Source organism: Linepithema humile, chromosome 5 (assembly GCF_040581485.1).
Source record: "Linepithema humile isolate Giens D197 chromosome 5, Lhum_UNIL_v1.0, whole genome shotgun sequence".
Lineage (NCBI taxonomy): Eukaryota > Metazoa > Arthropoda > Insecta > Hymenoptera > Formicidae > Linepithema > Linepithema humile.
The window spans coordinates 15,592,780-15,618,726 of NC_090132.1; the positions used below are offsets into that span (position 1 = coordinate 15,592,780).

Consider the following 25,947-nt stretch of genomic DNA (forward strand, 5'->3'; position numbering starts at 1 on the left):
AAATATACTTTTCAACGAGACGGAAAAATACTGAATGCATTTTTAAATACTCTACTTCAGCTTATCATTGTTTTTCAATCGACTACATTTTGAAAATATTTATTATATTATATTTATTGAGCGCTCAAACAAATTGCATTTTTTATCTTGTTTATTTCAATTACTTAATTATTGTATACTTTTTTCATATTATGGAATAAAATTAACGGGTTTCCTTTGAAAAAATAAATTTATTTCATTTTGCATATTTGTTGCAAAGGCATAACAGTTTATTTTAGACAACTCTTCAATGGTCATCCTGTATAAGGTTTCTCATGTTACTTAACAACCATTTATGACGTAATTCTAATGCTTGAGATGTGTGTGAATAAAAACATTATTTATTAATAAGGATTTATTAATTAATATTTACGGCAAAATGTGTAAAATGTTCAAAAACGTTATAAATTTTATTAATGTATTCCTTTTTAATTGAAAAATATACTGTAGATAAAGTTGAAAATTTTAAATATAAGTTTTAGCACTGCAAATTTTAAGAAGACTTTGTGCTTTATTAATTATATGTATAATTATAAAAAATAATGCAGAGAAACTCAAAATATTATTGATAATTTTTGAGGTGGACTATAAGTTTGACAAAATTATAGGATAGATCTTTCAGGAAATTTTCCCCCTTCAACTTTTTTGTTTAATGTTGCGAAATCTGTTTTAATCTGAGAGCAGAATTATTAAATTTAAGAAATGTTCGGAAGATATGCTGAATTATGCAAACTATGCAGGGCTGTCATCGTAATTGAAATTGAACGGAGAGTTTGTTTCACTTCCGGGTTATTTTCATGGGAAAATTTGCACATTCCAATTCGTAACGCGCGAGTCTGCTGTCGAGAAGCATTGATCGCATCACGCGCTTTCCTTTCTCTTCCCAAAGTAAATACCTATCCAAGGCTGTAACACGCTGTAGGCTGTAGGAGGTCGTGTCGTTCGGTGACGTTGAGATGAAATTGCCGGCGCCGCCCTTGATTAAATGAAACTTTCGGCGCGAAGGGTCGAACTTCGGGAGAAAGTGTTGTTGGAACCATGCATACGGGTATGCTTGTGTAAAAGGAGAACTATGTGTCAACAAGTACGCAGCGCGAAAGAGACGAAGCGTATTCGCGACTTTAAGTGTCAGAGCTTATCGACATCTAACTGCGCGTGTAAACACGTGTGATAAGAAATCTACTGCGCAATTAAAGTAAGTAAGTAAACTAATAGACTTTTATTTCCTGTGAAAATGTTGTGCAAATTTATAAGGAATTTTTTCCTTTAAACTTACAGTTAGATTATGATTAAAAGTGTGATTACGAAGAGATAATAAATAGGGCATATAAAATCAGAACAATTTTGGTAATCGTGGATTACAGTTTGCGATTGTGTGCAATTATGTCGCACATCTCGTTTCTGGCAACCAGCCCCTCCCCCCGTCTAGCTATTTAATTTACCAGATTTAAATTTAAAAAATCTGTGAAGAGTATAATTTATATACGTAATATGTATGCATGGTATCCAAAAATTACGTTCTATTTTGTAAATTTTTTTAGTTAATAACTTTTTATTAAACAACAAGCGCTAGTTTCCGGTGGTTCTCAAGGCTGTGAGACAATATATGTTAAGATCAAAGTCATTGGAGCTGCATCCCTTATATGGTTACCAAAACATTTAAAAAAATCTTTTTAATATTTTATTTCCTGAATTTTTAGGCATCCTGTATAAGCTTAGTAAATTGAAATAATAAAGGATATCTGTAGCGAACTTCACTGCCCGCCAACTTTTTGCAATACTTCTACTCACTTGGATAGTGATGCTAACGAGATAACTTTTAAAAAAGTAACGGTATTTAATCTTTTAATTGCGAAAGTTGTAGGCGCCATAAATGGTGTATATATACATTTTCCACTTGTTTTAATAAATATATATAATAAACGCGGTTGGTAATTTGTGATAAATTATATATAACACGTCATTAAAAATACTGAATTTTATATGACAATCTATTATTTTTAAAAATGTTATAAAAATTGAATTATATTGTTATTCGCTACGATATTATCGCGAAATTTAATATTTGTTCTATTTTTAATTATACCAGTTATTTAACGTAATTAAAATATAATAACATAAATGTACTTAACGAGTTTTTTTCAGATAATTATATCATAATACACATTTTGAAGTGCTCGTAATTCAGTAATTTACAAAGTGCTTATTATGGAAAAATATGGTAATTACTATTTGCATTGTCCATAATTTTTCAAACGCGCTGCAGGATTCACTTATACGTGACATCGTCAAATGAAAAATCAATAATAAGTAAATAACAAATAATGTGACTTTACTTTCTGCGATGTTATAAGACAATAAAAATGATATTTTTTTATGCTAATGTATTTTTCAAAATTAAACTACATTTTCCTCATTTTCTTTTATTGTGGCGCCAATCTACGATATCACATAAATCGCACAGAATCAATGTTTATAGAATTGCCTCAGATTTTACAGGATTGAGCTATCATCTAGAGCTAAATTTATCTTATTTTTCCATCATAAATCAAATTACAATCTATAAAAAAAAGAAGGAATAAACGTGAGTGGCAATATAAATTCATTTAATCTGTTATCTTGATTTTATTTTTATCTTGATTTCATCTTCATCGCTTTTACATTTTTCGATAAAAGCAGCCAATAAAAACCAATTTATGCAACGGAAGGCTGATACTTAAATAAAATGAAATATTCTGGTAAGTCTAGCTATTCTTTCTCAAATAGAGTCATCCATTCCGCGCGCGTGTTCACCTTTATTCCTGCCTTTATTCGTGTAAATCACGGAATTTACTCCGTGACGGCTATTCGCGCTCTACCGCTGCTAAAACCCGAAGTGTTCCACGAAATTATATGGTCGCCGAACGATCCCAGATCGACTGACCTTACAAGTGTCGACACTGTGTCGTCCGAGATTCGCGGCTTTAAAGAAGAGCCCGGGCTACCTGTGTATCCCATGGATCGGGGTGAGTTTACGGCGACCGTAAAAACGAGATTTACGCAAGCTGTAAACGTGACCGACGTGAGTTCTGGCGTGAGGACCTATCGTGAGATCCTGACTGGGCGCGCGCTTGTACTTTGCAACTACGGTGGTCGTTCGATAGGAAAGATACTTTCTGAGTCTAAATAGCGTGATGAAGTGAGCACCCACTGTTCTGAAATTCTCCCGTCGGGGAAAGAGTTTCCTAAAGACACCGTGTAATCAAGATTTCGATGAGAATTGCCCGCAATAAGTTCGCGACTGCAATCATTTCGCTCGATGTGATTGTAATACCTGAGAAACGCGCCTCGCAAAGGGCAGAATATTTGAAATTTTTAGAGTTTTTTATCATATAAATTCAATGCTTCGAAGACTTCTTGTAAGAAGTTGCTTATTCATGAAAAATAAAAAAAAAAGAAAACATGTTTAGGCAGTTTAAAGATATTTCGAGGAAAAAGCCTTACGAGAAAGTCGAAAGAAAAATTAATAAATATTTTATACAATACAATTTTGCCACATTTGTAATAATAATGTGCATAGAGCGGTAGTAGTTATTTGTATCACGAATATACGTATAGTAGAAAAATAATTTCGGCCAATGTGTATCATAAAAAACTATATATGTATGTCTGTGACATGCCTTTATGCGCAATTAAATCGCAGTCGCGTAAATGCAAGCGCTAATGGAACTCGTATAAATATTATATGTTTTGCAAATGATTAAATTGTAAAGGTTATTCTAATGAGAGGGTGTGTTATTGAATTGAAATAGATATTGAGTAATAAATTAGAATGAAAATGTACAAATAAAATGTATATATTATTACTAATATTTTCTTAGTAGCATTTTTAATAATATTTATTGCTACGCTTAAATCTGAAAGCAGTGCAATTTATTAAACACTCCTAAAAGTGAAATAAGTGAATAAATCAAAAGGGATTTATATAAAATGTCTTTTTTTTAACTATTATACATTCACAGACAAAGTAAATTGGATTTTTTTTGGAAGAAATGCTATACACATCCAAATGTGATTGATTAGCATTTAGTTTAATTTAGCATTTATAGTTCCATTTATTTTCAAAATTTCTTACACTATTGTCCACTGACAAAATATATTTGTTTTTGTTGCTGTTTGATTGTACTGCGTTAATGATTTCTTGACGGCGAGTTGCGCGCATTACTTCTCTAAGTGATTATGACAATGTTACGAACGGATAGAAGGTCTTTGTTCTCTCTTGCGTGACAGAATAGGTACTTTGACTTTGGTTTATAGCAACAAGTAGCGTCAGGTAATTCCATTCTCTCTCATTAAACGACTATGCGGGAATACGTAGATCTCAGGCCGGCAGTTTCGTTTGAAGCTTATTTGCGCTTGGAAAAGCGGTAAAAGTCTTAAATGTCCTCGGGAACACGAGAAGCGTACCTTTGAATCTCTCGTGTTTCTTTCATTCTGCGCTCTTCCATTTGTCTTTGCACATTATGTAATACATAATAACTCATTCGTACGGAAATTTTAATTGCACACAACATATAAATCTCTAGATTGTTACTCAGACAGTTTTTAAAAAATACATGAAAGCTTATATTAAAAAATAATTAGAAATGAAACAACTGTTTCTCGTATTTCTGTCACTGAACTATTTCGTTATCTTCTGCATGAGCAATATCGAGTTGATAAATTCGTAAAGGAAGTGTAACAAAATTAGCGCACACATTATTATACAGCGGATTCATTAAGAGTACCGCGGACAAATAATTAGACGCGCGCGTCTAATTAATGACAAGCGATGCGTTCTCGCAACAATCGCATAATGATATCATTTTATTTGATTAACACCGGGTCTTGCTATCAAGGAACGCGAGCTTGCACTCGCGAGAGCAACGGAATTGGTTAGAGAAACAAAATGATGATGATTTGTAATTCCGCGCAATTATGCCCGCTGCCGTTAACGACATCGCGAATGAGACAGGTCGACGCAAACTGATAGAATCTCATTAAAATCGCATCGCAGAACGAGTGAACAGTCCAATGGAGTACAAATATGTACACGCAATTATTCCGATCTGTACAAGATAATAATGCATGGCGCAATTGGTTTTTCGTTTACATTTCATTATATCACGTTTTGTCATAATAAGGACGTGTCTCAAGAATGGCGAAAAATAATGGGAGAATAAACATGAATAAATACAAGATTTGATATCCTCTTTTCTGCTTTTTGAAAAGTTACTGCGATAAATATTTCCAGTATAATATAGTTTATATCTTCATGTAGAAACTGGGACTCCGAAGTTTCATGTGATCGATGAATTCGGACAGTCCGAATCTGAATATTGAATGTCAAACAGATCGATTTTTTCGAAGATAAATTCGGACAGTTCGGATTTACCGTTACGAGATGTCTGTTTAATGTAGTTGTTGACGAGTATGTTTTATAAATTTCTTTATACATTTTACTGTATTTCGTTTTGTATATTTGTTCTTGTAAAATGTTCCCAAATCCAACTTTTTTTTTGACATTTTTAAATATTGTTGAAGAACTAATGCGTAAAGTTAGGCTAAAATAACGTTTTTTGTTTACAATGCGTAAGACGTTTCCTCTAATTTTCTTTACTGATTGAATTGTTCGAATCTCCAGACGTAACGAATTGACATTACGATCGATCTCGGCTCAAGTTGAACCACTCGAAAAGTTCGAACTTGACACTCACTTTTTATCGAACTGTCCGAACGGATGGAGCAAACGATACGTTCGATTCTCTTGTTTGAACTCTACAGTGCTATCTCAAATTTGATAGAAATCATTCGTGAAGTGTATTATAAGTTATAACATATAAAAAACATAATACATCATAAATCTCACATTCTGCACAAAATATGTTTGTCTTTTTTTTCTTTAAGCACTCTCTTCTCTTTCTTTCTAAAACAAATATATAAATTATGATAGCTCTCTTTTATTACACAATAAATTATTAGTTAAAATAAGCTAGAGCTGTGTTAACGTGCTCTATTATTTTAATTCTTTATTACTGTACATGCGTTTCGGCTCTAAGGATTTGGCCATCTTCAGTGTACAATTTAATCTAAACGCATCATTAATTCTAAACGCAAATTTATACGCAACGCAATCCGGTTTTTTTTCTATAATTAGGTGTAATCTCTGTGAGAAATCTCTGTGATTATCGATAATATGTCATTTCTGTAAAAATAAACCTGGATGCTATATATAAAACCATATAAAAAAAGACGAAATAAAAGCTGACGAGTGTTATAAATGAAACGAAAATTTTAATACGCCAAGGATATCCCGAGTTCATAAGTCGATGGCCGCAAGGGGTAGCGAGGATAGTCAAAGGGTTAATATCGGCCTTAATTTCGGCTTTGCCAACACGGGATATCGTGTTCTGCAAACATAACCGCGTTAAGATCCGACGAACATACAGTCTCGATAGCCTCGCACTGCGTCGCCGCTGGGAGAGGAGGACCGACGCGGACGTGGCGGATGGGTGTTCGGGGGTGATCGGGGGTGGTTCTGCCGCATAAAGGATCGCGGGCATTCGACACCGTGGCAGTAAGCGCCGCGACGTCCGTCGAGGACGCAGCATACAGCGCTCGCACGTGAAAACTTGTGTCACGTGGTTACCGAACTGCCGGTGCATGTCTCCTGATATTTCTGTGCAAATCGGAGGATAGTCATTTATTCATATTTTTCGTGGAAAAAAAGAATCGAATTGTGGTCGCAAAGAAATTTTGCTAATTCAAAGGTGACTACAATTTCGTAGTCGCGGCGAATGAATAAAACTTTTGTCGCATTAAAAAAGATCTTCCCTTTTCGAAAATATATTTTGTTTGGTTTATTCATGTTGTAAATTAAATGTCCATTCGATAATGAACGTTCGCTCGATACGCGCTTCAAGTAAATTTGTTTTGTAATATCGGTGAATAATGAAAAAGCTGCAAATATTGAATGCTGTATGTGCTGATCGATGTGAATCTGACTGTATCTGTAGCTTAATTGTTAATGACAATTGCTGTGGCAACGAGTTGTTATGCACATCGGAGAGAGGTACGCTTTACAGTACAAGTTTATATTAATTTTACCTAAAGAGAGGTTTTTTTTATAAGTGATCCACTAAAAATATGGAACCAGATGTTGTATAATTGCTATTCAAAAATGCGTCTCTCTCATTGTGTTACAATATTGACATATTTTTAGCGTGGTATATTTGCAAAATTAAACCATAAAATAGAATGTAATATAAGAAATTTTCTACAATAATTTTGAAAAACATTTTAATTACTTGTGATTTTGAGATACTTCTTTTACAGTGGCTTTTGTGTAATAAATTGTAGCATTTTTATTTTAACATCGAATTGATCTTTATTGACTCAAAAAGAATTAAAAATATACATATATTAAAGCGCACATTGTATGTGCAGTTTTGGATTATCGCTTTATATAGTCAAATTATTTTTTGTTAAATGCAAAGTGCTATCTTTATATTTTATGTGGAATTTTTATCAGCTAACTGTTACTTTTTGTACAACTTCAATATTTTTTTGTGAAATAGCCGATAATAGGATAATTAATTCGAGTCGCTATCAAATAGATTCTCGGAGTAATTTTACTTTACAGCATTCTATATTCTTCTCAAGAGTCTTATTAAACACTCTGCATAATGTAACCGTGACGAGACTAGCTGGCACAATTAAGAATTAAGTTGAACGGACACTCGAGGAATTGTAGCATATCCTGCCAGAACACGTGAGAGAAGTCTCGTGTAAGTTTGAAAGTAATTATCGAAAGAATGGATAATGTTCCTCTAGAAACTATCGTGCAAGAATATCTGAATCGAATATTTGTCGATTTAAAACCGTTAAGTTGCCAAAGAATTTGATATCTAGAATATTATTTACGTGCATTTTTAAAATTATATAAATGTACATCTAAGTACCGAAAAAATATGATACGCATATTAAAATTGTTAGAAATAAAAATAATACACGAAAAATATGACAATTACGAATTGATTGAACAAATCGTCTATTTTGCGGCGCAAAGCTTTTAACAAAACTGAAAAAAAATAATGTAATTTAATTGAAAATAAATTGTGAAAATTTATAGTCTAAAATATATATGTCTGCTACGCTTTATTTTCGATAGAAATTCAAGATCCTATTAATAAATTCTCACTGTGTAAGCTCATTGTATAATTTGTGAATACATTATGATATTATCGAGCTTAATTTTCGAGACCAAATTTGAGATAGCACTTTGCATTTCAACAAAGAATAATTCTGCTGTGTGAAGCGATAATCGAAAAATCGATAATTTACTTGTAAATAATTAGATTTAATATAAAGAATCAGTGGAAGAGAGCCAGAAGTTTATTAATAGTTTGAATATCGAGTAAAGCGAGTATGTAATGACATTATACATACATATGTATGTATGTGTGTGCGTATACTCGGGTCGTAAATTGAATTTCAAACAAATAAACGCGTAAATATAGTTCAGAGTTGGTCACCGCGAAACCCAAGTCGGAAACGTCGCGCACTTATTAGCACAGATTGTACTTAGCTTATTTTCCGAGACGTAATGGTCCGAATAGCGTCTCGTCGTAGAGAGAGCTGGCGAAATCATTTTTGCTTTCCTTTTAATGCATTCTTCTTGGCTTTCATCCTATATGCTTGCTACTAGTGAGACAATCGACGCGTTTTTCAGGGAAAAGCGCGGAACTACTTTTCAGAAATATTACGGAGAAAATGCGGGGAAAATTAAAGTTGGGAAAATTAAAAACTGTACCCGGTACAAATGCTATAACGACCATTTGAAATTGCAGGGGATTTATTCCATCGGGAAAAAGTTTGACGAAATTCGCAATTAAAATTATAATATAAATTTTTTTAAAAAGAACGATGAAACAATCACAATTTACAATTTTTATAGATTTTACAAGTTTGATATAAAGAAAACGCCTTATCCTACGCGTTAGCTGCCCATAAAACAATGGATTAATAAATAAAAGATTTGGTGATGAAAAACTAATGAAATTGTAATATCTGCTTTTTCCATCGTTCCTAAAAATATATAAACAATAAATAATTACCATAATTAGTCGTAAAACATTCTTACCGCTGCAGTTTTCAGGTAACGCGAGTACGCGCTAAGTTTCGAGTAGTCGGAGTCAACGTCGAGCGAAGCGAAGTTATCTCTGAAACGTACGCGGGAAAAACTTTTAACACGACGATACGTCCGGCCGTCTAACATATTCGAAGGAGAGATGCGCGAACTCGTTTCGTTGTTGCTCGTAAAATTTTCGATTACCGCGACGATGGATATGTCCTACGTGAAATGGGCATAAATGTAATTTAAAGTTGCTCGCTGACGAGGAGGCTGCGCCGAGGAAACGCGTGCGAGAAGTTCGCGGCGGAACATAATGCGCGGCAATTCCGCGTATAAGGACGACGACGACAATGTAATTCCTCTGCGGCAGCGACCGACTTTAAAAGGCAGAACTTAATTCATTCTGCGGCGCACGGCCTCGTCCGCAGATCGGAAACTTTTTACCGGCGGCGCAGCCCCTTTCGCCTCTCCCCTCTTGAAAGGCGAACTCGGTTCTCTTTCCTTCGATTCGTGCTGCATTATTCATGGAGCCTGGCAATTACAATTTCCTCGAGTCCGGCCGTGCGAAAGAGAATTAAAAGCGATCCCGGTTTCATCGACTTGCCGATTGCTCCGATCGACGTGCAAATTAATGGCCGTGTTACTCAATTGCGCAATACAAGCCAAAAATAAAACGCGAGAAGATGGGACGTTTTACAAAAAAACTTGACAATTCAACACGAATAATAAGTTATATAAATTTATAGTGTCGCCGTAAAATTAATTTCTAGTGTTGCGAGAAGCAGATGGCGCAAATTAATTTAGTTGCTTTATATTTTACATAGAAATTAATGTCTTACTTGCAAGCTGTAATTTTACACATTTATGGATTATTGATTAAAACTTTCAGATAATAATAAATCTATTTTGATGTAATTTTAGATGGTCAGACGGAGCGCGCTGTTCGTTATTAAAAGCTGAAAAATAAAGTGGTTGAAGAATATAAACAATTACGCAGAGAGCTAAATATATAATTATAAAAGTCTGTTTTTCATCCACTTACACGCCCATCGACACGCTCCCGTTCGAAAATGTCAAATATGTGAAAGACGAGTGCATCGCGCGAAGTAATTCTGGCATCAAAGGCGTCAGAGGAATTTTCATAATGATCAGAGAAACTGATCATATCGCCAATCGTTGGCGCGCGAATGCGACGATGCTAATTTGCCGGAAAATATTTGTTTTCCTCGCGAATGGAGAACGGCGTAAATCGAGAGGGCTGTTGCAGCTTCGGAAAGCACTTCTGTCGACCTGAGGAAAATATGTCGCAGATCAAGATCGGGCAAGTAGCGTCGAGCGGAAGGTAGAACCTGCGCGACGGTTTATACGTTCCGCTGTGGCCTCCGAAACTTCTCGGCAGTTTCGATCGACGATCCGGAACTCGTCGGGCGCTTGGATTAACTTAAGAATGAGACACGTCGTGATATTATGGGACACTTGGAGAACTGTTTAGACGGCTTATCCAGGCGGACGTCGAAGAGGTCCTGCGAGAAGGCGTCGCGGCGCCTGAGGTCTTTGATCGCCAAGGCGAGAAGATGGGGCCTGACGACCGAGGAGGTCGCCGAGTTGCCGACGATGAAGAGGCTGGTGCCGACCCGCGTCACCTCGACCTCCACTGTATGGACGACCTTGGCTATGATCGCGCTCGTCCTCGGCGGCGGCATCGTCCTGGCGTACATATGCGCACCTTGCATCACGAGGGGCGGAACGTGAGACTGAACTCGGCGTGACTACGGGCGTTTTACTAAAAGATCGATTGCCGCAAATAGGTGATTAAAATACTTATTCCAGTTTTATAATAATAATCAAGCATTTTCAGGATCAACACTGGCATAATTGACGAGACATTGTAGCGTTCTGAGCAAAAAACGAAAACATTAATTAATTTTAGAAGGCGCCAATTAATAATAAAATTTTTTGAAAGTTTCATGAAAATGCGACGTTGTTTTTCGGAGAAGATTATACTTGACTTCGGTTTTTCGTAAGTAGATATTTTAAGTTACGCCAACTTTTTGTTTCTCTTGAAATGTAATATTATAGTACATCATAATATTTATATGTAAAATTAATTAATTCTTCTTATTGTATCTCATTAAATGTTTCAATTAATTCTCTCATTATACGCAATTAATGTAATTGTAGGAACAAAAAACATACATAAATGTACTTTACGGGCTCTGTTTACAAACATCCAAATCGTGAAATTTATTCAAAACATATGGACAATTGTTTCACAAAAGTAGAACAAAAATTTAATTACATAAAATAAAAAATTCACATGACATTCGTAAAATAAAAGTCAAGCTGCGTAATTAAAAAAAAATACAATGTTTTAGTCAATTATTACATTGCATAATTTACATTTACACGCATTATGAATGAATAATAGCGTCTCTAACAAAGCCTTCTCGTAGAATTCATCGCATGTTTTATATGATAAGTTAATGAAAGCCTTTGTAGCTGTACGTTACGCTTTGTAGTAAATTTCCATTGTATCGCGCTTAACATAACCGTTGAAAGCTATTATGATCAAGAACTACAATGACCAATTTCACACGAAATTCACTTTTGTATTACTTACGAATTAAGTCAAAACGCACAATTCAGACATTTTTAATAGCATTTTTATATAAAAATTACGCATGCGATAATTTATACAAACGCAATTAAAATTTAAAGATACAAAGTATTTTAAAGTTGAGATTAAAGTAACTTTAGTAACTTCACAACTTTTTATGTTACAAATATAAAGAAAAAGAAAATACTTTTCGTTAGTTATTATATTATTACTGCAAAGGTAAATATAAAAATGAATATCATGTACACGTGTTCCATAATAGAGCTAACCGAAATTATTTCCGTTTTTTTACTCCTCATTTAAAATATGTCCCATTGATACGAGAAGAGAACGGCGCGTTACGAATTTGCCAATGTGAATTTGACAGCATCAGCGCATAAAATGCGGTGTGCGATGTACGCGCCGGACACTAGACATTTTCCGCGTGCGTGCGTTGTGAATTTTTCATGATTTTCATAATGCCGGCCTTTATTATCGCGCCCGCATTTGTTCGCGCATCGCCGCTGCCGCTGCTGCATCGCGCACGCGGACGATAAAACCGTTCATTAATTAGTCGGCGTAAAAAGCAGCGTTATTTATATCGCCGGACAAAAGCTTTTTTTCCTCTCTCTTCTTCGGTATATCCTCCCCTTTTCTTTTTTTGCGCTAAGTTGCGGCGATGCAGACGCACGAACGCGACGCCTTCGGTAATGCGGCCGGGAAACGCCGCTAATTAAAAGCAACGCGCGGCGTATCGTTTATCATACACGGGGCGCTGATTATCCGCGCCATTGCCTTTGTAAATTTCTAATTTAGACCCTGGTGGATTTATCCGCGTGCTCGCGCGCGTGATGCAGCACGCGACCGGTTGCATCGGCGCGCACCGATTACAATACCTCACTTGCGGTACGCCAGCGGGCCAAGTGCGGCGAGCGCTAGTTACATTGGCGTTTCAATTATTTCGTAGCCCGGCGGATTTACATAACGGAATTGCCCGCGGTCCCGGGTTCATTATTTATCGGCATCAATCGGTTAAAACGCATCGAGTACGCCCGCGCGCGCGCGCACGCATCCGTCTAATGGAGATTGGAGAACAGCTCGCGCCGTGTTTTTCGACCATCAACTCGCCGGCCGGCGTGTTTTTCGAATCAAGTTAAAGGGGGCGAAAAAGGTAACGGGGGACTTGCATCGCGCGATTCACGCAATGCAATTAACTGGAGCGCCATTTCCTGCCAGGCGAAACGAGCCGCCATCGTACGTCATTCGCCGCACACGTTTGCGTAAAACATTTCGGTTGTTTTTGCGAGGTCTTCAAACTTCGGAGAAATTCGCGCTCCGTTAGAACGCGGATTGACTGAAAGGAAAAATTGTCGAATTAGCGGCGCGTCGAAAATTACCGACGCCAGGAACGCCACATATTTATTTCAATGATTTATGCCACTTACGGTGCATTATCTTAATGCCTTATTTCCCATAAATTGAGCGGAGGGGCTTACTAAGTAGTCATGTATATTCATACGTGAACGTATGCCAAAACTTACTAATCCTGTTTAATGACGAAATATTGTCGAGAATTTACATATGAGTCTAAGATAGCACAGATCGAGTTTAATTCTATGACTTACATTCATAAATTGTTGCACACATCTCACATGGTTTAGGAAATACATGCATAAATTACGTATTTGTACATAAAAAATAGGAAGTTGCGTGCCTAAACGAACGCTTAATTCAAATGTGGCAAGCAAATGACGAGAAAAGTTAAATGTTCTTTTTAATTATATTTTTTTTCCATGATTAGAATGAAGTACAAATATTTGTTACACTTGTTATATATATGATATGTATAAATTGATCAATGTTTGAGTGAATATTGCAGCATTCTAATCCAATTTGTTAATTACGTTACAGATCATTGATGAGTCGAGCGAAAAAACGCGAATATATGAAAACGATGCCGAATGTGAAGCATATGAATATAATTATAAGATTCGTGTAATTTTAACATGCGGAAAGTGTGTTGCCGCGAGAGCATGTTGCAAAGTTACCTATTGTAAATTAAGCAGTCGTAAATTGTGTGAGACAAAAATAAGGGATTTTCAAAACGTATTTTTTGTATACAAAGTACATAAGATTGAAAATGATATAATATACTGTCTCGCGAATTTATCAATCTATCGAAAAAGTATAATTATTTATACAATGAGTTATACTTCTATTAATTACTACCGAAATCTTGAATAAAACCGAAAATATGTTAATATAGCTGGATATAATGAGTTTGAACAAATTTGCATTGCAGTACAAAGATGATTTCATTTGAGCAATTATAACAATATATCATCTTATATCTACACTTATAGATTTCTAGATTTTTAGTGAGTAAAACATTAAGAATGCACGAACATTGTAGGTGTACACGAAAAATTTGGCATAAAGAATATTCTGCGACCCTATTAAGATATTTGCTCAAATGTAAGAATAATTCTTGGGTGTTACATCGAAGAAACGTGTAAATTTCACTTTTTTATACGAGCAAATAAGTGTTTAGCGATGTGTGTGACGATCATTCGTACACTGTGTCTGATTAAAGCAAGAATACTTGAAATTGTTATATTTTTACAATATTTCCGTTACACTCTCTATTGTAATTATAGATGGTTGTAGAGAAATTCAGAACTTTATCGCGACGAAAAGATGGGTATGAATGATATATACTTTATATATATTTAAGCACACACACTATTCTAAAATAATAGGTAATATTTTATCAATATCGATTCTTTGTAACTTCATCTTTTCTTATTTACGACACATATATATATGTTAGCCACATTGTCAAACATGCTATTACGAAGTAGTATACGCTGCAAATCTTTGTTAAAAACGGATAAAACTTGTATAAAATATCTGCACTGTATATTATGCATAATATAATTTTAAAAAACCTACAATATTTGTATTGTTTAATTAAAAAAAAGTTTCTTATTCTTTGCAGAAATAACGTGTCTCAAAGCCTGACATTTTTCAGCGTTATTTCTTTCTTAAATATTCCAGCGTGTATCATACGATTCAATGAATGTGATACGACTCTTGCAACAATTATCCTCGTTTCCGTTCTCTCGCATAAACCATGATTGCGACTGCTATACGCAGTTCTGCTTTAACGATCATAGCGGCGCGGTTGAAAAGGGTACGATAACATTCGTATTCCACGTCTTGCTGACGCTGAGCGCGCATCTCGACGTGCTATTTCACGAACAAATGAAATTAATATTGCACCGCTTAATGGAGGTGTGCCGAGACAATAATTTTAACGGACTTAGTTGATTCTAACGTGAGCAATTATTATTCTATCGCGTGCAGCTCGCTCGGTAATGACAGTTGATGTGCTGACGCACGATACTGCAATCGGATCCGTTTTATCTGCAGACATAAACGCTTCATCTTTTAATAAAAATGTTTGAAACTGTTTGAAACTTTCCTCGAGAGGGAAAATGTATCGTTTCCGCGATTAATGCGCCGCGATCCACTTGTAATATAAAAATAATGTAAAAGAAATGGCCGCGAAACCGCAGGACGGACAAGTCACGCTCAAAATAGTTTAATATGCAAGCTCCTCCCCGTAAGTTGTTAAGAAACTGTAAGTTGCATTGATGCGGCGGAGAGCCCACTTTGTAAGAAGCGTAATTGTAAGGGTGCTTCATTACGCGGCGTATCTCTCGCGATCTTGTTATAAAGAGTAACTGCGCTGATTAAAAAGCAGGTATTTCTGGAAAACTTTCCGCAGCTTATATGTACATTAGTTTGGAGCTTAATCAAAATGCACGAAGCACTCGTGATGGCAAAAGTATTATACTTCAATTCCGCGCAATTTATCCTTCCCTCCCCTCGTCTCTTCCGGTCGACACCGCGGATATCCATTTCGTCTCATGCTGTTGAATTTTTTCGCAACTATGCGCGTAGAAATAACGAAGTCTATTATGACGAACGGCGGAATGGAAACCGATACCCCGATTTTCCTTATCAAAGTGACACTAAGAAATAAAAGGAGCGAGAGAAATATCGGAATCGTCAAATTTGAAGATAATTATGAGCTAAATGGTTATCGATTTCTTTTGTTTCCGTCAAGCGCAGTTTTACCGTTGAGCAAATCGATTTACTTTCAACGACGAGAGAGCTAAGGCGATTATTTCTAACGCTGTCGAGCAAATGATAAGGTACGTATAATAAAATTTTGATTCGGAACTAAGCACCAATCTCATCCTTTCTCTTATGAATTGAACTACGCCGTATATCCCGCGATTCATGAAAGTACTAAGCTGATTGACCAAAGGTTATCGAAGTTCACCTTCTCATTTTACTTCTATCGTATATATTTGTGAAATTCAATAGATTATCTTCTTTTATTTTCTTTTCTGCTTACCAGATGGTGATATTCGAAGCCATTCCTCCATTAAATCAAATATTCCAAAAGTCAGAGTTACAGTACGATAACTCGTGGGTTTTTCATGGACATAAAATTGATTTCGCTTTAGTAACAATTTGATTGAAGGCCACAATTGGCAGCAATTTTTTCTTTATATTTTTGTAACTGTTTCACGTATTAAAAGTTACTAAAAAATATAAAATTTTTATTTATTTTTTTCTCCAATAATCAATGTCAACTATCGATGCCAATTAATGTCAATAAAAATTAGTAGTATAAAAATATCTGAATGTAAATTATATAATAAATATTTTTTTATCGATGCCGATCGGTTTGTCATAATCGATATAGAAATAGCGCGAATCGAATCTCAGTTCGTAAATTTAACAGAAGACAGACTCCGCGCAAAGTTGCCTTAGCCAAATCTGAGGAAAACTATCATCCTCGTGAACGTCACTTCTTGTCTAACTAAGTGTTCCGCGTGAATTTTGCCGTTACGAACGTACGAATACATTACGAAATCCCCAGATAGAACGCATCGGTGTGGCTGGCCAAACGTGCATGTGTAATTTGCGCACAATCGACCGCACACATGGCTAGACAATCGTTAGTTGTGCGCGCCTGACCGCTTATCCGCTACTTAGGTAATGAGCAAAATTTTACAGCAAAGGGCGTCGGGGAAAGATCGGTCATGTGATCGTGCACTTAAGCAAATTGAGGGGCGAAAATAAGAGGAAAGCGAAACACTCGAGCAGGGAATGACGGCGCAAAAAAATGGAAGAAACAAATTTCGACGCGCTGAGTAAGTAATCAAATAATGAATTCGCGTAATAACAGCGTAGATCCAATAAAGACTTCACTTTATTCTCATTTTGACGTCCCAACGTAAACAAAAAACAAAATTACTCTGAGCGGGCAATTTAATTTCACGTCATTATTACATACAATATTAATTCTTTTTGTATTATCGCTAATTGCAACGGGAAGAATATAGTTCACAGAAAAAAAAAGAAAAACAAACTTCAACTATAACTTACACTCGTGTGTGATCGTAATAAGATTCTATTCCCAGCGGTGGCCAGCCGCGCGTAAGTATACGTGTAATTATGCTGTTAAATAATTACATTACGCCAGAGTGAGAAAGAGCACTTCAGTGCTTTTAATAGCGAGTTTGTTTCCTCGCGCCGCCAGCTTTCGGTTGTCATGTGCACTGTAACGTAGCATTCCCTGCCTGCGTCATTACCGCGACTGCATTCTGAATCGCAGAGTTATTATAACACACGTCTTTAATCTGCGTCCCAAGTGACCGCGCGAATTTACTTAATGACACCGGAAGCGCGAGTTCTTCGCACCCCTCGTTTAAACGGGAGATAATCAAGTGTCACCGCATAGCGGCCGCGGCTCGCGCGCGCGCGCGAAGGAATGCAATTTTCCGAGTTACTGTAATTTTCCATGGAGTGTTTTAGTCGCTGGTTTCTTCACTCGATTCTGTACGGCGGCGTTACTTCTCGTCTGGCTTTCCTAATTGCTCCCTCATATCTTCGCGCGATTCATTATTGTCGGAAATTGCCGCGGCGTCTCGAAATGCGCGTCGCGGATTCGTCGCTTTCTTATTCGCCCCCGGCAATATTCGAATTAGCATTCCAATTTTAGGTACTGATTAAAAACGGGTGAGCTTACGTTATCGTAAAAGATTCGAATGCCGGTAATTCTGAGAAGGCGCTGTCTCGCGAAATGTACGAAAGAGCAAGAAAGAAATTGTGCGGCGCGTTTTACAGCAAGGTAATTAAATAAATGGTAATGGCGGTAATTTTAGCGCTTAAGAAATTTTCGATACAGTATAGAAATATGTAGATTTTATTATGGTATGTTCGTATACGAGATGACAATTCATTAGAAGTAAATAGCAGCAATCACGCAATAACTTCGTTGTCTGACTGTATGCTTCTTATTTGCATTTTATATGAATTTTGAAATCCGGACAGAATAATCAGATGTTTTGGAAATCTCGCTTTATTTTGTGTTTGAAAATTATTATGTACAAAAAAATATTTTAGAAAAATCGTAATCGGAACCGAAAAAACCGTTATTTAAAGGATTCCGGTTCTGTTTTATCAACTAAAAACCCGAAACTGGAACCGGAATAGTTATTAAATATTTTCTTGGGCCGAAATATCATCCTGTGAGTCTCTGTTTTTAATATTGAAATAATTTTTTAATATTTAAATATTAAAAGAACATTAGCTACGTATCTAAAACCGATAGCTGCGAAGCAGCCGAAAATGACGAACAGAATGAAATTAATGCTATCGCCAATCTTCAATCATCACGATAAGTTGAATAAAATTTTCTAAGTTTAATTTAGATTAGCAGGTTTGTTTATTGCAGAGCGGAAGGTCTCGGATAATATTTTACCCTCGGGGTTCAAATGCTTCGAAGGCAGGACCTGCTAATGAGATCCTTCCGGGCAGCCTGCCTCGTGTTTTCCGCGTGGAGCGTTTGATTTATCAGCCGGTGTACCTTCGTCCTGGGAAAGGACGAAATGGATTTCCACAACCCTCGTCGATCACTCGAAAGAACAGGCAAGAGTGGACGTTCTCCTGGTCACTCCTTCGTCAGGAATACAGACTGAAGCCGGGGCACTATATTCGAGTCACGTGCCGGAAAAGGACTCATTTTAACTACGATAATTGAAAGGAAGACCTTGTTTCCGTGCGGTCTTCGCCATATCGTTCCTTATCGACCTCATTTGGACTTCTCAGAATTATTAAAATACTATCCAACAGTTTGTTACATTTCTCTTATATTGATAGTATAATTTATTTATAACGCAGTCGCACCGCGATTTATTCGAAACGACTCGTTGCGAGAATTATAGAAAAAATAAAATATTTTTTTATACAAAGCGCAACTGTGAGAATCGAAAAAATAAAATTACATAAAAATATTATAATTTTGAATCGCCGATTCTTGTAAAATGACATTTGTGAAAAGAAGCAAAATAGAAAATTAATTTCAGACAAATAGAGAAGCACTATTGTTTCCACATAGTATTAATATAACAATCACTGCATCTCACCGTTATACTGCTAGTTAGAATGTAGACATATCGAGTTATTCTGGTCACGTGGATCGAAGAACTTCTTCCCAGGTAAAAGGTAATTGAAAAGAAGACCATCGGCTTTCCACATCTCTCGTCCGCTACGGAACGAGTTCGGTCCGATCGTTTTCTTACTTATTCAGAAGAAGCCGTTTCATTGATTTTGATTGCTCCGCAATCAATTGCAATGCCCGACAACTATTCACGTCTGTACCGTCGATTGAAAAATAAAATACTCGAGTGGCAAACGTTGGAAAATATTTAAATCATTTTTAATCTTAACGGTTTAAATCAAGTGTTTTTTTGTGGAATTTAAGTGGAAAATATTCTCCATTTTTTCCAATAAAACGACTAGAAAGCAGTTATTCAATTAAACGATATATTAGTTTTTTATATAACTATTTTTTTTCTTTGTAGATAAACTTGTTTATAAAAAAAAATATTCTTGCAAAATTTGAAACTCTGTTTATGATAACATTTTTCTCACATTTTTCTCTGATTTTTTTTCGACAAAATTCTATTGTATAAATATTTTCCGTAGTAAAAAATTCAATAGTACGCTACTTCAACCGATCCTCTCTATTGTTCTCTATTTTGAGATGTAGTATGCAAACTTTTATACGCAATAACAGATTTGAAAAATTATTTTATTTTACACAGTCATGTTGTAGAGCAAAAATAAGAGTGCAAAAAAAGAGTATATCATTTTTGAAGAGCAAGCACTCCATTCTTGTACGTTTCACACATTTTATTCAAAAATTTCAGTTTTATTAAAGCAGAGGCGTTACTTTTCAGTCCATTCTCGCAATCGAAACGTATTGGAGATATCATCCCTCTGTCACACATAAATGTCATTGCGCACAATCGGCTGGCGATTTTCAGTAATGTATAAAGTGCGAACTTCACGCGGCCTCGTCTTTCGTCGGCTAGCTCGAGCACGAAATGCATCGAACTTGCAGTAACGAGGAAAACGGCCACGCCTGTCGTTCGCATAAGTCGCGGCTGGATTTCTTCGCTCGGCTTGACAGAGGTTGCAGATGGTATCGTAAGTTTCCGTGAACTTTAATTATCGCGAAATAAAAGAATAAAACTTCGACTAACTCGTTAGAAGTTAGCGACTGCAGATTCCCCGGGGATGAAAATTATGCCCGTGCGTCTCTCATTCGCAGCAAATTTAATACCACGTAATAACGTCGAACTCCATGACCACGCGAATTAGTTTTCTGCTACTTCGCGGAAGCGGAAGGATCGCGCTCTTCACGGGATTGCGAGCCGGAAGGAGGACTCTGTCGCGATTAACTTCCAATATGATTTCGCAAACTTAAATCCCTCGTCTCGACAATATTTTGTTTTTAATCAGGAAGAAAAAATAAAGTTTGGCGGGGTTGTGTATTAAATAATCTTCGCTGAAAGAAATTACGACAGTTCAGACGCATCGAACTTAATGAAAAAATCGAACAAGATGAAGTCTGTTTTATAGCTCGATAAAAAATCAAATTAGCTTCATATTTAACGACTTGGAAATCAATTGTTAATGTCAACATATTTGAACAAGTATAATTTTTTTACACGCTGAGATATATTTAATAACTTTTATGTCCTATATGTTACATGCAATTAACATGATTATAGATTGCGACATTTCGCAGTTGGAGGAAGAAAATTGCGACTTGTATAACCGTTTGCGACCGGTAGAAAACATAAAAACTTTTCTAATATAAAGTTTGTCCATCAACACGATAGATGGATTTCGTTCTTCATATAATACTAGGCACGTAAAGTCATCGTTGTCGCATGTGTCCGTGTATGTTCTATGTCGGCGAGAATAATTAGACAACACAATTTATGTCATTTCTAATAACAATTTTTTTGCAACGTCGATAAAGAGTCTTTGAAATAATAAAATTTAATAGACCTATCGTAATAGCAAAAGGATAATAAAAAAGATCGGGAATATCCAAAAGAAATTTTCAATCAACGTAATATCAAATATTGTACATATCATCTTAAATAATATTACGACTTTCCAAGTACTTCATGTCGTCTTTCTTCGGAGATTTATTCGCGATCTGCCGCACTGCAGGAGAATAGCGTTCGCAGCAGTACATTTTAGACTACTTGATTTCATTCCCGTTTCTCACTTTGACACTCGGCCACCTGGAGCTAATTAAGCTCGGCGGAACAATCGATTGAAAAGTTGGATGGCCCTTCGATAAATTTAATCAAAAGGATGAGTGCGAGCACGGTGGTTGCGACTCCTAACTAGATGAAGGACTCGGCGAAGTTTTCCACGGGATTTTCTCACCGGCGCAAAATGGCGTGCGGTTATGAGCGATGGAACGGCGGTGAGTGCACTTTTTCACTCGCTGGAGGGACGAAAAGTTTCGTAGATATCGAATAAGTACTTGCGGAGGGAAAATGGAAAAAAAAAATCCGCCGAATGGCGCTAGCGAGGCTGTCGGGGCGAAAACGCATATGACGAATTTCCACATTTAATTCCGTGTCGCTCTTGTATTTGATTTTTTTCCCTAATGGCTGTGTATAACTCTTTTTTTTTTTTTTTTGCAAAATCGTCCCAAAACACGATTTCCACCGGTGTCCCAAATTTTTTATCGTTTTACGATCCAAATATGTCATACGGGAAATGGGAGTTTTGCGAGAATTTTAAGTAACATTACCAAACCAGTCAGCGGTTTGGCGTGAAAAATATTTTAAGAGAGATTTGCATGAGAGCTTTGCAAATGACGAAATCGATCGCGAAATATTCCCACGTTTAAGGCACGACTTCTGGATTGATTTATCGCAAGCGCTATACTTTACATTTATCGCGCGCATGCAATCAAACGCCTGATAATTATAATTAGAAAATGCTAATTAATGCAGTTTTATTTGAAATGTCCATTTGAATAATTTACTCGACTTACACAATCGTTTTCGCAAAAGAGACTGAAAAGAGACTTACATAAATGGTTAATTATAATGAATGTAATATAAAATGTTATCGCGCGTAGGAGTGCTACTGCATTAATTTGCATATTAATGAGCAAAGTAATCGTAGACAAGTAAAGTAATATCGTCTTTAGAATATACATAACATCGTTCTATTAATTTCAAGATGGCTCGGAGCGATTCCGTGTGTATATTTGACAACGTTAATAGCCTCGAGGGTTTGTTTGCCATAGTATTATTACGATAATATTCATTTACACTTCGCGACGCAAAACTCTCATATTTCGCGAATCGCAGTCTGAACGTTATCTGTTATTCTCTATTTAATAATACAGGCACCGGAATCCTTTACGACCAAGATAGTATCGTGATCACGTATAACCATTTGAGAAACGCGAATCTATTAATCTCGTATCGATTGGCGTACGCCGCGCAATATTGTGTTACGTTCTGATATAGAATCAGCGGTATCCTATTAAACAATGTTATTAATCCACAGGTCTGTATCATAATAACAGAAGAAACTTACAACGCGAAGACTGCCATGGCAAATATATCAAAACTTTACACCGAAATTGCGCTTGCTATTACGTTGCATTAAAGCAGCGTATAATTTTATTCTCTTTTAGTGATTTTTTTATTAAACGTTGACTTATTAAACGCCGCTTTGTTTTATCGCATTTTTTTATCTTTATAGAAAATAGCAATCATAATTTATTAATTTTGCGCAATTTAAAAATTTGCGTAAACATTCTTCTTTGAACGATTTATTCGAACACGTTTACTTTTAGCTTCTACTTGCAAACAAAAATTAATAATATTTGTTAAAGAAATCTTATTGTTTCGACAAGAAACTCCAATTCATCTCACTTTCAATTCGTATCAATTTATGATTTAATTTTATGCGAATGTAATTTTCTTTCAGTGATCAGTAATGTCGTAAATCTTATATTTGGACATATCGGCTTTAACGGCTCAGAATCGAAACAAGTAAACGATCTACTGCTGACAGTCGATGTCACGTCAATATATTCACGCGAGCAAATGCCATTGCCTTTCCACCTTTGCCTTTTCTTTTCTGTGTATCGTTTCACTGTAGCAATTAGCCGATTTAAGCTGCACTCTCTTCTTCAAATTTTAATCAACATTCTCAAACAGTCTCTCTAAATCTTTCCATTTCTCGAACGTTATCAGCCTCACAGAATTTAGTCACAGCGAAAATTAGTTATCTCTCTTAAAACACTTATCGTTAAAAAATTCAATATTGTTGATTTCTGTCGCTTAAAATCTTGATGAGATTTAATCATTTTTGTTTTATCGTCAACTATGAAGAGAAATATCGATCTATGCCGGTATCGATTTTATATTTTATGAGAGTGCGATATTATATTTTCAAAAGTGTTTTGCGATCGAGCTATCGATGCGTTCTCTTTTGATCGTTTGCGGTTGGAAAGGATTCTCCGAGACATCAGTAAAGACGACACGCAGAGCAATATTTCGCTGTAAAAATCCAAGTATCCGAGGTATTTTCTTATGAGAAGCACGAGGAGTTATCACGTGATAATGTGAGTATAAAAGACTCGCGCCATTTAATGCGAAAGTAATGAAAACTCATTTTCTTCCCTGCGACGACAGACAGTGATATGAAGTTTAAAGTTTTTAAGCTCTAATAATATTTCTGTTATTTGTGGAAACAATTTCACAATTCTCTTTTATATTATAAATTACTATAATAATTTAGCATAATGGTACTCGTTCTAAAACAAGTAAAGCAACGTGTGTTAAAAGTTATTTTGTTTATAAAAAAACCAGGATTTATATTAATTTTCCATCGATCGATAAGTTTTGAGAAAAAACTCGTGATTGATATGTCAGAATACGAACGCACGGTGCACGCTCACGTTAATTTGTGACTCGGCTGGCGGTCCTCGTCCACGTGTCTTTCTAGTAATTGACAATTTCGCACTCTAGCACGGGCAGTAATTAAGCTGCCATGTGTGCAGCCCGATGTCGATTTTTTCGTCCTCACAACGGCTACGGATCTCCGTCGACCAATCCTGGGGTTGGAGCGAGCCAGTCCGTTCGATTTCGCGCGGGCTTCTTTTTCTCTCATTCGGGGAAACGCGACAATTAGTTTTTGAACGGCTTTTGCTAATCCGGTGTTTAAAAAGACAAAGAAAGAACGTAAAAAGATGCATTCGTTGGAAAAATAATATGAACGTGGTACGAAAAGGTAGATATGTTACACAAGAGACTTATAGTCGTATTTTATTATATTATCTTAATTTATTAAATTAACAGTTTAACCACCGCGTAAAAGTTTCCAAATGTTTGAAGATTGGCATGTTTGCGATCCATCGTTTATGTATACAATTTTTATTTAAAAAATCTTCTAATATATAATTTTGTATTTACATTGCAATTATATGTGTAAAATTGCCATTTAGATATCTATACGAATAGAAGATTAGAAGATTTATAACACAAAATTGAAAAATAAAATTGCCGACCCCTAAAAAATCTTTTGAAGAACAAGAATATATGTAATCTGCGCGATATATTTGATCTTTCGTCATATTCTGTGACCTACATCGCGTAAGGTGGCAGGATCGACGTGTTTCTTCCGGCGCTTCTATCTGGAAAACATACTGGAGCATGGCGAACCGATATGGCACATCGATCCCTAAACGAAGATTATATGGGCCGCCGAATTATCTCATGCGGCTGGCTGATACGAGCAGCGAGGTGATTACACACGTATCTATCTGCACACCCGCTGATTCTATAACCAGCTGGCTGGTAACGCGATGACGCACCGCGAGAAGCGGGCGGGAGCGCAGCAAAGCGTGCTGGTGTGAAACGGAACGAGCGGGCGCAAATTGACAGAAACACTCGTCCATCTATGCTCGACATAGTCACGTGTCCACAAAGTGCCTATGTCGACGGGAATTAAATATGCAGATGGCTTTGATGCACTCGCGTAAATCGATGAAAGCCTATGTCGATACGGCACACGGAAATTTTTGCATCACGCGTAACGTTTTTTAGGGATTTTTAGAGAAAATTTGCGATCTCGTACGCTACGAATCGGCTATACCGATTTTTTGCGTCCCCGCTGATTCTGTCTTGTTGTGAATAAAATGGATGGGGGCAATATTTGTGCAGCATACGTGAGAGAACACCGTCCGTGCGAATCTGTGCGCGACCTGTAATGTATATTTGCTTGTTGATTTAAGGATGCCTTTTTTCTCTATCGACGCCAACTACTTTCGGAAACAAAAATGTAAAGTTTTGTTGCGACAAAGAAACTATCAAAATATTAAAGTATTTTTCACTTTATTGTAAATATTATCTTATTGCATTTTTATTGCAGGACATAAAATACAAGGATATAAATTTCAAATACAAAAAGTTTACATCCAATCTATATTTCACATTCAATCTTCTTTTTATTATTAAATAGTTATTAATGCTGCATATTTTTTGCTTACTTAAACATGTTTATTGTTTCCACAGATAAAATTCGCAAGAAAATATAAAATACAAATCTCAATAAAAACTGTCGATATAGAAATTATTATGGAGCAGTGTCTATGCTTCTGTTAAAATTAGACAAAACGATTAGACAAAAGTGGTCCTGAGAAAAAGAAAAATATATTGCATATTTGCATGAACGCTCTTAC

General features: G+C 36.1%; 1 long non-coding RNA gene across 1 annotated transcript; it reads left to right on the top strand.

Moving 5' to 3' along the window:
* The first annotated feature begins 6,599 nt into the window (after positions 1 to 6,599).
* LOC105680156 (uncharacterized) lies at positions 6,600 to 14,740 on the top strand. Its single transcript, XR_010890428.1, has 3 exons — positions 6,600 to 7,129; positions 10,112 to 10,998; positions 13,698 to 14,740. It is a non-coding gene; the product is annotated as an uncharacterized lncRNA (long non-coding RNA).
* Positions 14,741 to 25,947: the final 11,207 nt, after the last annotated feature.